At 41.5% G+C, this 12,210-nt stretch overlaps 1 protein-coding gene across 1 annotated transcript in view; it reads right to left on the reverse strand.

Annotated features, from left to right (window-relative positions):
* The window catches only part of LOC109853342 (plexin-A4), a 131,841-nt gene that overhangs the window by 6,487 nt on the left and 113,144 nt on the right, over positions 1 to 12,210 (reverse strand). The window lies entirely within an intron of this gene.

Raw genomic sequence — 12,210 nt, forward strand, 5'->3', positions numbered from 1 at the left:
GGGTCGTTAAAAATCAGAAATTGATCGTAATTGTCGTATTTGCGCAAAATTGGAGAGACGTACTCGATGTAGATTGGAGTTTAATAAGCTTTATATAATATATTTATCATAATATCGGTGTGTGTGTGTGTGTGTGTGTGTTTGTGTATGTGTGCGCGCGTGCGCGCGCGCTCTCACATTAACAAAACGGGGGATAGCTACGAACGGGATGAAGAATTAAATATTCACGGCAAAATTATGAACAAGAGCTCCGGTTTTCAACTAAAACCGGGAGTAAATATTACTTTCGTTTAAGTATTTATTGAATATTAATTATCGATATTAGTTCGGTAATTGCCACTCATCGCGTATTCCGTTTCTGCCTGCGACAAAAGTAAATATTTCCAAAAATTCACTTTGCATGCGTGTATGCGCGCGGGATCCATCAGTCGGCGCGTGATATATATCGCCGATTTTAATAGTAACGATGTGTAATAATAATAATGATAATGATAATAATAATAATAATAATAATGATAATAATTCGGCGCTCGGGATGGCGTCCGACATGGCGGTATAAATTTTACACGGCGCGCTGTTTTATCTCTCGCATTATGAAAGTAACATGAATATTTACGTCGTCACGCGGATTCACAAATTTCCCAGGTGGTTACCGTCGTCGTCTATTGTCGCGCGAGTGAGTTTTTGAAACTTCAATGCCTGACTGGTGAAAAGGGGAAGGAGGGAGATGGGTCGCTCGACATCCAGGGTATGGGAATTGCAGTCGTAGAAAGTAACAGTGTAGCTGCAATTTGCACCCTATTATTTTAACGTGAAATCCTCCGCGCGCGCATCACATCTCTCTTTCAAGAGAGACGAGCATGGGTTACGGCCAGGTGCACTTGCGCAGTATTCATTTTCTCAGACTGCACCGCGAATCCTATTCGCGGTCGCGGTTAAGAGGTCGCAAATTAAATCCCCAGGTCTGAGGGACGTAGCCGAGGGCTTTCAATCGACAGGAGAATGACGAACAAAGACGGGATCCACATCGGAATCGCTCGCGGTTCTATCAAAACGATCGTATTCCCCGACGATAATAACAATAATAACAGTAATTGTCATAGACGAGCCGCACGGCGTCAACGACGCGAATCATTTTTCCGATGACAGAGATAGGCCTCACATATCAATAAACTTCGATAACCGTGTTGGTTTTGCGTGTTAAATGTAATGATTGTAATATGCATGAGAAAAAGGTATATATATATATACACACACACACACACACACATATTACCGGAGGAAACGAGCTATTTTGCTCGGATAGAAATGGAATAGTTAAACATTGTGTGTAATTTACAACAAATTGAATTGAGAGAGAAAGAGCGAGAGTCAAGCAGAGTTTATGATAAACTGCGTTGCGCGCAGTCACTATATGCCGATTTAATTAACAAATATTAATTAAGTCGCGTCGCGTCGCGTCGTAGTCGAATATAAACAGCTCGGAATCGAGCCCAAACGACGTGCAATTTGGCAAACATCTGTTCATCTATCCACAATGCTCATTAGAGCAATAATTAATGTTCTTTAACGAAGAACGGATTATATCGACAGCTTTACAGCGGCGGCGAGCTTGTAACGTTTGGATGTAAAGAGAAGACAGACGCACGTGTCAACACTATATTAATACATGTTTCATTTTTACTTAAACAAAGTAACTTTTAAAAAATACTTTGCACAACATACAATCGTCATGCAACTTTATTAAGTTCGTCAATTTGCGATTGCATCCATAAATGTGATTTCTTTATCGTGAAAAAAAAAAAAAAAACTGTTGATGTCATCGCTAACTCGATGAGTCCGTCTTACGAGATAGAGCGGAAATATAGCAAACAGTCTGAAGGAATCCAGGCAAGCGACTTGAGGACGGCTGTTTCCACTCCGTGCTGATCACCATCCGACCTCTGGCCGACTAATGAGTCGTTGCTTAAGACAGGCAATCACGATAACTATGTTACAATCCGTTCGAGTGGGAAACACGTGGGCGAGAGAGAGAAAGGAAAATAATAACAATAATTACGAGGCTACCGCGTGGTGTTAGTGGTGGTTAATTCTAAGGTTTGCCCGCGTACGATGCGGTGTTAGACTTTTTATTTTTTATTTTTATTTTTAGCGTGATTTCGCATCGGTGTGTACGCGATGTGCGCGCGTCATTCGGCCTCGGCGAAATCTCCGACCGACGACGCTTGGGCCGCACAAAGAGGCCTTAATAAACGCGCGGGGATAAAGGCAAGGCCGGTGAGGTCGAGGATGAGTCGCTAGGAGATTTCAGAGAGAGAGAAAGAGAGAGAGAGAGAGAAGACGCGCGCAAAGAAGCAGATAGAAATTATTTCTTAATGGAAGAAGGAACGGCACGGAGAAAACGGAAAGAAGAGTTGCGCACCGCAAGTATAATGATGAGGAAGAAGAAGACAAGGTGGAAAGCGAGAGATGCTTCGCAGGAAAGTTTCAGCATGTATAGACAAATGTGCGGTAAAGCGTTTGAGATTCAAGAATAAGCGATAGAGAAAAAAAAAAAAAAAAAAAAAAAAAAAAAAAAAAAAAAAAAAAAAACTACTTTGAACTTTAGTTACACGTAGATCGGCTCGTTGAAACACAAGGAACTCGAGTAAAAACAAAAATCGAATTGAACTGTCAAAAAACTGTCGCGCAAGCCGAGATTTCTGTTTGGAGCTAACTCTAGATCGGACATTGTTCTGTTTTCGGCTCTCTTCCGCTCGATCGTTGTTCCACGCTTAATCCCTCTCTGCAGTTGTCTCACACATAGTTCTCTGTCGGCCTATCGAGAACAAATCAGATTTGCGAGCAAATGCGAACAAGCAAGAGTTCAATCTTGCTTGTTCAATCTTCCACTAATCGTCGAACACACGAAACAAAGATATGTTTGACAAAGTATAAGAGAAAATTGTTTTTTCTGTCTTTTTGGACTCAAAACTCTTTACTTAAAATTAGAAATATCGCTATTTTGTAGAAAATGTTAAGAGTGACGATCACACATAACACAGAGAAACTGTCGACTTGAGACACGTTGTTGTATCCTGTTGGGATACCTCAGAAAGGATGCGGAACACGATGCGATTAAATCCAGCGGTGCTCCCGCTGTCGCGATGCATCTCGACGCGGCGATTATGCGTCGAGTTACGTATGCATCCCACCCTCCAATCTTTCCTCCTTCTTCTTCTCCTCCTCTTTCTTCTTCTTCTTCTTCTTCTTCTTTCGCCCTGTCGCCCACCCTTGGCGGCATCTCTCCGGAATTTTTAAATGCATTCTTCGACGCGGTTCGCCGCGCCATCGCCGGGATTTTCCCTCACGGATACGTCGAGGAAGAAAAGGATTTTCACCGTCATCTTGCGCGACGGACGGGGGTGAGAAAGAGAGAGAGAAAGAGAGAGAAAGAGAGAGGACAATGTCTCCGAGAAGCGTTCGACAGCGGCACAAATGTATTCCGCCACTGCGAGATTTCCAAGGAGAATCTTATTTTATGAATCTTATCCATGAGATCTTATTCAGTGAATCGGATGCGCATTCATACTGCCAGAAAAGGGAGCGCGGCAAAATCAAGAAAGATTACTCGCGATTAATCATAGAGGAGTAACATGAAATATATCCAGGATCCATCATGTAAGATATTCATCTTGGAACGATTTGCGCATTGTCGACAATTCACGTGTTAATTGTTCATCTGACGTATATTTTTGTATTTTGACAAATTTGTATTTCAATATTTTGCAATACTTTAATAAATATATTAATATGCGTATGATATTAAAATACTTAAAAAAAAAACGTGTATTTTTTTATATTTTAATATTAAAGATCGCCGAAACACATTCACGAAAGTGTCAGAATTGGACGAGTCGGGACGGTCACAAGGTGTAAAAAGAACGTGGTACACCAAATTATACATTATCTCGCGATAACGACGTGACGAAAAATAATCGCGAGAGAAATCGCATTAAATTGAAATTAACGGCACTCGTGCGGATTTGTCCGCGGTCTGTTATTAAAATGCCGCGAATCATGCGTTTCTCCGGCGATAATCGTCGCCGATATATAAGAAGCGCAACGGTGGCACAACGGCGCGCATTTGCAAACGGCCGACGAATCGCGCGTTTTTAGTCGGTTTCGCCAATGGAGGCGCACAAGAACTCGGCTATCCCGCGATTTGATAAATGAACTCGCGGTATACGGTAATAACCAGGTCGCCGACGTCGGTAAAAGCACGCGCATAATGCGTTTTACCCTCTTGTCCCTCGTATCTTGTGTGTGTGTGTGTGTGTGTATTTGTGTGTCGGCTTTCACATCGCGAGTTCTTCCCATCCACCCCCGGAATAAAACAAGGGAGGTGACATAATGCGATTGCATGCGTTCCGGAGCGCGATATAGTCGAACGCAACAATTTTTCATTATCCGAATATGTCCGTTGTTTTTCACAAGAAAAGAAGGAGAACGGGAGTGACGACAGGAATTCAGAATAACGTTGAGAGAACTTTTTATCGTATTTTCTCCAAATAAAAGCTCCTCCGCTATATATTCTCCACTTTGCCTGCGCTTCCGCTCGTTCCTGGACAACGTCCGATCGAGATTAATTGCCATCGAATCGTCGAATGGAATCGCTATTGAAACACAGGCGAGGAGAAGGGAAAAAGTCTCATCTCGCAAACTCTAATTAAGCGGCACGACAATCCCCCGGATCGGGAGGAGGGAGTCGGCGGGGAAGCGAAGGGTGCAGGGGAACGGCGAGGTTTCATTCCCCGATGAAGCCGCGGGGGGTGAAATTAATACAGTCGACATCTTCCCGTGCAGATCAATTGATTCGTCCGTATTTGTGCTACAACGTCGCTTTTTTTTTTTACAACAGACTGCTCTCATATACATTTTTATCTCGCGCAGCATCACTCGATTCCTTTGTGAGGATATTATATATGTATGAATAATATGTGTGAAAACAAATATATAAATCAATACCACCCATATATACATATGTATATGTGTATAGATAGAGAGAGAGAGAGTACAATATATATTGCATTAATATCAGGAACTTGATAACCTAATCACATTCCTGAAGACGAGATCTCTCGAATGACTCGTCCAGGATAATTGATATGAGCCGCAAGAGCGCGTAAATTCGCCTTGGAATCCGCAAGCAGGACGAAAGGAAGTACACGGAAGCGAGTCGTGGGGAGATGATGAAGAGAGAGAGAGAGAGAGAGAGAGAGGGAGAGAGGGAGAGAGAAAGAGAGAGAGACAGAGAGCGTTAACTGCAGAGAGTGAAAAGGGAGACGTATCAAAATCGAGAGAGCTAATAGGATTTTTCCTATAAATCATACTTTGCGTGACTAACGTATTTCGGTGCCCTCGATCCTGGTCGACGGCGGTGTGTTGTGTAACGACCATATGATGGTTTCGTGAAAATCGTGTCGCACAAGGAGGAGAGCGCACAGCCGGCAAAATCTCAACTCGTCGTCGTTGTCGGAAACACGATGTAAATGGTTTTTCAACGAGCCGTGCCCGAGTGCGATCGTTAAATAAACGTTTGTCGGTAGAACGAAGCGCGCAAACTCATGTTCGCACTTTTGCCGAACGTCCCTGTCGCTGGTTATATGCACGACGATCCGGAAGAAAATCGCTTTCTCACAAAGAGAAAGTTCGTCTGGTAAAAAAAAATGTCGAAACGTTGCGAAGTATTGCGAGAAATGTCATCCGATTTTAATTTTATATTTGTAACATTTGTTTTTTTCTTTTTTTTTATTATACTCTTCTGTTAATCGCAATACATACACACAACTGCAATAACGTAAAAAGATTGAAAAAAATATGATTTAACAATCAACATGAAACAATTTGTCGACGTAACATATTGTCGGTTCAATTTCATTTCAATCACCCCGGGGGCAGTTTTATGTTCCGCGTCGTAAAACCGAGAACTTCTTTATTCATAATGTACGTGAAATCTTATCGGTATCAGGAGGAACATATCGTTGTGACCTCTCCGTAAAATCGGTAATACGTGTAAAACATGTTCGATGTGGGACGGGCGCGCATGGCGTGTTTATAATAATATATCTCCGCATCGGATGGCTCGGACGGAAAGGGGGTGGTCCATAAAGCCGGCAATTACCCATTGGACGACGTAATGGCAAAATCTAATTTATATTCCGGATTTCCTATAATGCAATTCATTAGTCTCGAAACAGGTCTGGCATGGAGAAACAATGGCTCGTCTTCGCAGCTTCTTCTCCGGTGTGTACCCCCCATCTCTTCTTTTCCCTCACCCCCTTCTTTCTCCCTATTTCTTCTTCGTGTTCTTCCTCTTCTATTTCTTGCTTCTCTTCTGCTTTTCCTCGTCATCTTTCGCCTTCATTGAGTTCTCCTTCCACACCCACCTCGCGCTGCCTCATAGCTTTTCTACGCTTCATCTTTATGGGTTGGTACTACCATCCACCAGCTTCCACCCAATTTATTAACACACTTCATTCCGCTTTCCCTCCGAAGATTTATTTTATAATTATCTTTGTCCCCCCCCTCTCTCTCTTCCCCCATTTTCTCCCCGTCGAGTCGAGCGAGATGAGCACCGGTAAGTTTTTATATCGCGCGTACGCGATAGAAGATAATTTACCGCTACTATAGCGGCCACGTGTCGCTCGAATTTTCCGCACCCACCTCGCGTTAAGATAATAGTAACTACCATTAAAGTGTTCCGGTCGTTTACTTTAAAAAAGTTGGGATAAAGTTTTTGTTTCGTTTTTTTAACAGCGTTTACACTTAACGCGAAATATTCATACCGATTATATACGTAGTTGTATTAAAAAAAAAAAAAAAAAAAAAAACTGTTTACGAGTCTAGTACGAAAACGCTCGAGTTAACTAAAAAAAAATAGATGGTGCATCATAAATAAAAACAAAATTTTTCTTCCCCCCTCCCATCTCTTTGTCTCACTTCAAAGCGATCAGATTTGGTCTCGCCATCTAAAGACCAACATTAATAACACCGTTCGTGCTGCTTTCCTCTCTTTCTCTCTCTCGTCGCAGAATTTTTCTTGAGTATATTTTCTTTGCCGGCGATTTTTCCTTTTCACCTTATTTTGCCCACCCGATTCCTCGCTTCGCTCTCTTCGCTTATTGTCTCGCTTCCTCTTTATGGTTCATACAACTCCACGTTCCGACTTTTGCCGTATTTATGAACACACTTTACCGCTCTCTCTTGTATCTTTCTCTTTCTCATTCTTTTACTCTCTCTCTTTCTCTCTCTCTCTCTCTCTCTCTCTCTCTCTCTCTCTCTCGTTGCCTTACTACAGTTATCTGTATTTTTCTTTAGAGCTCGGACTTCTCTCTCTCTCTCTAACGCAGCGAAGCTTTATTGGTTTCTTGATCGCGAACGCTGGATGTAACACGCCGTTCTATCAATGTGTGTGTGTGTGTGTGTACGAGATTTGATAAAACTTCCGTATTAAACTTTCTTCAGAATAATTTCAAACATTGATGTATTAATGGCAGTCGCAATCTCGCAGCTTGCATCTGATTTTTTTATTTTTCCTTTTTCGCCTCTCGCCTCTGTCTCTCTCTTTCTCTCTCCGAGAGTTGAAGAGTTTGCCGGAGAGTTTTCTGACCCTTTCTATTCCTCGTCGTCTATTCTCATTTTTCTTCCCTTCTCGTCATTTACTACCTTCGCTGTTTCACTTGGTATATCTAACTAGCCAACCGTCTCCTCTCTTTCTCGTCTTTTTCAGCCGGTTTATATTTTTTCTCATCTCTGTCTGTCTTTCTCTCTCTCTCTCTCTCTTTCTTTCTTGTACACGTCGTTCTACAATTCATTTTCTGATATTTTTACAGTTATATCAGTTTTTACTTCCGTGCGTCGCGGAGAGCGACGTTTCAGTTCAATATCATTAAAACTTTTTGTCTCTTCGCTATGATTTCGGCAGCCTTGTTATCCGTTCTCTCTCGGTTTACAACAGGCATAAATGAACGGCATAACCGGAGGAGGGTCACCGTCGCTTCAACAGAAGTGTTTCTTCGTAAGTTTTCTTTTCGGGCAATACCATCGCCTCCCTTTTGTTTTATTTTTCGTCTCTCTCTCCCCGGTGGATTGCTCTTTTCTCGCGTCTGTTCCGGCGCCTATTACCTTTTAATAACTGACCGTAAGAAACACAACGGGGGTGGAGGAGGCACAAAGTGACATTTATTGTTTTATACGACGAGCGAAATAATTTAACGCATCCTACGGAGAGACGCGAGTCCGTCTTCTTGCCTTTTCTATATTTTAGGTATTCACGTGACGTCGTGTGACGCGTTAACGTTTCAAACCCGGAATAAGCAAAGGAAGCACGTTTCTTTGTAGAAGAGACCTACTTTCCGATATACCGCTGTATGTACGTACGTTTCTGCTGAATTCCTGTCACATACGTTCTTCACAATAAAGTCACACATATATTCGTTTACGTATTAAATATATATATATATATATATATATTTTTTTTTATTCTCCTCATACTCTAATGTCTAAATCGGCAAAGTTAGCTTTCGCATGTATCGTATCTCATCGAATCATACATTTTGATTTGATGATGTTTCAACGTGGAAACACAGCTTCGTACTATGTAACTTACATAAACTCAATAAAATATGTCTCGAAATAATTTAACGTTTTGCACGAAAACATAGCGTCATATCTCTTGTCAGTTTATTCCGAGAGGTGATACATCTCTCCGACATTTCATTCTCGCGACAGACGTATATATGTATATATACATATGTGCATATATATGCACACGTAACTGTTGACAAGTAAAAAACAACGCGACTTTGACGTGCAAACAAATGCGATAAACTATTTGTAATATAATAAGTATTTCAAAAAACTATCTTGCTTTTAGGTCGTTGTTATCGTTGTCTCGTTGCGAACAAAACAGGAATTGGTTATTCGCGAAGAACGAATAATGTAGAAGTTGTATGACAATGTGCGAGAAGGGCAATGACTCGGTTAGATGGATAAAACCGTGTGATGGTAGTGGTGCTAGTGGAAAACCAATGTCGATTGCGCGTCTAAAGATTTACGATTAAACCCGGTGGTGCTTTACGCGCGCGCACTTCCTCGTCAATTATGCCAAAGTTCGTTACTTCGGTCGAGCGTTCGCACGAAACGCGCGCGAGCTGTCGAGTCGACCTGAACTAATTTTGAAAAATGAGCTATCGGAAATTGAATAAAAAAAAACAAAAACACAAAAAAAACAAAAAAAAAAAAAGAGAGAGAGAGAGAAAAAGAAAAAGAGAGAGAGAGAGTCACGTCTGTCTGCTTCGGAGCAATCGTTGATGCGCGATAATACTTCATTGCTGTCGAAGTTTGTTTTTTAAATCAGAATTAGCGCGCGCGAACTGTCACACAAATCCCGAATTTAAACGAATAAAAAATATACAGCGTGTCTTTTCCAGCAGTACTGAACAATAAATAAATAAATGAATGCTCTATGTCTAAATGACAGATCGAGAAAGCTGACATAAAGATAAACATACATGTCATCGCATTTCTTAATACATATCTTCAAGTTTTCAAGCTGTAATTTTTGTTTTAACTATTTAAAAAAGTTTCTTTTTCTCGCTCTTCCTGAGAGACGGAATTTACCGTGACGTTGACTTATAGACTCTAGAATGTTATAATAGGATTTTGACTTATGCTCTTTATACCGAGCGCGCCAAGCATATCACAATGCGCTTCCTGGAATACGCAAGGGTATAATTAGTAAACTTCGTTGATATATGGCATATAATATCCAATCTGCTTCTCTCCGCGTGCTACCGCTAAACGTGCATAATTCAAACTGTCAAGAAATGATGGCTGATTCTTAGCCGCGTAAAGAGACTTAAAGTAGACCTTACAAGTTATTATTATTATTGTTATTATTATTATTATTATTTGTATTTTTTAATCGGGCGCCGCTATATTTTCGCGCACGCGCGCGAGAGAGAGAGAGAGGAAGAGGAATCGCGATAAATCAACTTTCGAGAAGTGGAACAATTTTTGTTTTTTTTCGTATTTCTTTTCGAAAAATAATCAAACGGCGTTATATGTTGCGCCGGTAATTAACGTCGACTTCGTTCAGAGATTTAATATCAGGAGCCGCATACCTCGGCGTCAATTACACGAAAGATACGTTCGGTTCTGTCGGTCGTGCAACACCGTCTCGTATTTCTCTGCGAAACGCAGAGAAAACGAGCGAAGGACTCGAACGAGTTTTGATTAATGAAACATCGCGATCTGGGAAGAAAGAAAGAAAATCGCCCCGGGCTTGTAAAGGAGTAATTAACAACGGCAATCAAACGGACATATCAGCACAATTTTTTAGGCCACGATAGAGACTAGTTTGAGAGGGAGAGAAAGATAGCGGTGAAACTTACAACAGCTGGAAGAATGTTCGTCCCGAAATTAGAAATTATTAAGTCCGCAATGAGAAAAAAAAAACGTGACAACGTTTCTCTCTTTCTATCTTGAAAATTTAAAATTTATTAATTTTTACAAACATTTCTAAAAAAAGAGAAAATAATATCGACGATTTTGAACGGAAAATTGAACACGAAATTGAACATATTTTAATGGAAAATTCCGTACGTCTGAACGATAGGATAGGATAGGGTATACCGAACAGTAATTAACACGAAATTATCGTTGACATGAAGAGGGTGAGAAAAAGGAATTCCTTGGGGAAAGGGAAAATCGGAAAGTTCGAGGAGGAGAAGCTTGAAAAGCCTTTCTCGAGACTTTGTGATAGGAAACTCCGTGGCCTTTGCAGTTGCCGAGAAACGCGAGGGAGGGCTGTGGAAACGGCAGCTGGAATATTGATCTCCAAAACAAAACAGGTACGGAGGAGAGTGTGTGTTGTCTCGCGGTGTAATTTCTCACAATCCACGAGAGATACAACGGTTTGCGGTATATACCAGTTAATATTTCCGTGGCGTCTTCGATTATGTAAGACAATATTTGTAATATATTATAACGCGCGTTTATATATATACCATCATATAGGTGTGTGCGTGATGTACACGCGAAGAAATTGCGAGTTCGAGCTCGTTACGTAAAGTAACGCGCCTCGGTAGGTACACAAAAATATATTATACAAGAAATTCGCGCGCTATTATATCTGCTATGATTCCGCGGGATCTCATCGATAAGTCCATTCTCTTCTTAATACAGCAAGAGCAAACTCGCTTAACTTATTTCGCATAACTTTTACACAGAGTCTTTGAGAAAATACCAGTTATATATGTACATTTCTGTCGGATAGATTTCTCTCTCTCTCTCTCTCTCTCTCTCTCTCTCTCGTGCAGATTTTCCGTTCAAAGAGATCTGCTTACTTCAATCTAGCGAGATTCACTTATCTCTCTTACTTCAATTTCGGCATAAAACAGAAAGAGAGGAGTTGGTATGTGCCCTCTGCCTTCGAAATTTCTTCAACGTACAAATTCTCGATTGTCTCGGCAGATTCTCGAAATTGTTTTCTACACGAATACTAGTTCAAAGATGTTTCAGAAGGTAAATAGAAAAAACACGAGAGGGAGAGAGAGAGAGAGAGAGAGACGCGTAGAAAATGCTTCCGGTGTAAATGCAGCGCAACCGACGAGCCCCGAGGGTCGTCTCGAAGCTCGAGGAGTGCGAGAAAGTTTGGCAGAGGCTTGCCTTTTTATCCTTCCAGCAGACGTAAAGGGGCGCACTTACACACTCCACACGCTCCACGTGCCGTTCGGTAGCTTACCTTACTCTTTTTTTTCCTCCTCCTCCTTCTTCTCCTCTCACTCTCTCTCTCTCCCTTCATCGTTTCTACTACCGTCGAGGGTCTCTAGAATCCGATATATAGCTACATATCCGCCCACGTTTCTTTTCGCGCCCGCGCCCGCGCGCACGTCTCGGCGAGACGTTAAAAATTCTTCTCCGTTGCCGTTTCTCTGCCGCAGCAGAGAACGCGGTTACCTATCTCGAAGAACTTACCTAGAGGTATTTGTCGAGAAAACCTCGAGAACGGTCGGCGAATGATCGGTTCCATCTCGTTTTCGAGAAATATCGCTCGCATGCTTTGGACGTACGCTATTTCCGTCACTTTTCGCCTCAAGGAAAGTGGGCTTCAAGTTATCGATGTATTTACATAATCTTTATTGATTTGGTAACTTTTATTGATAC

Source organism: Pseudomyrmex gracilis, unplaced genomic scaffold, assembly GCF_002006095.1.
Source record: "Pseudomyrmex gracilis isolate BER0280 unplaced genomic scaffold, ASM200609v1 scaffold_46, whole genome shotgun sequence".
Classification (NCBI taxonomy): Eukaryota; Metazoa; Arthropoda; class Insecta; order Hymenoptera; family Formicidae; genus Pseudomyrmex; species Pseudomyrmex gracilis.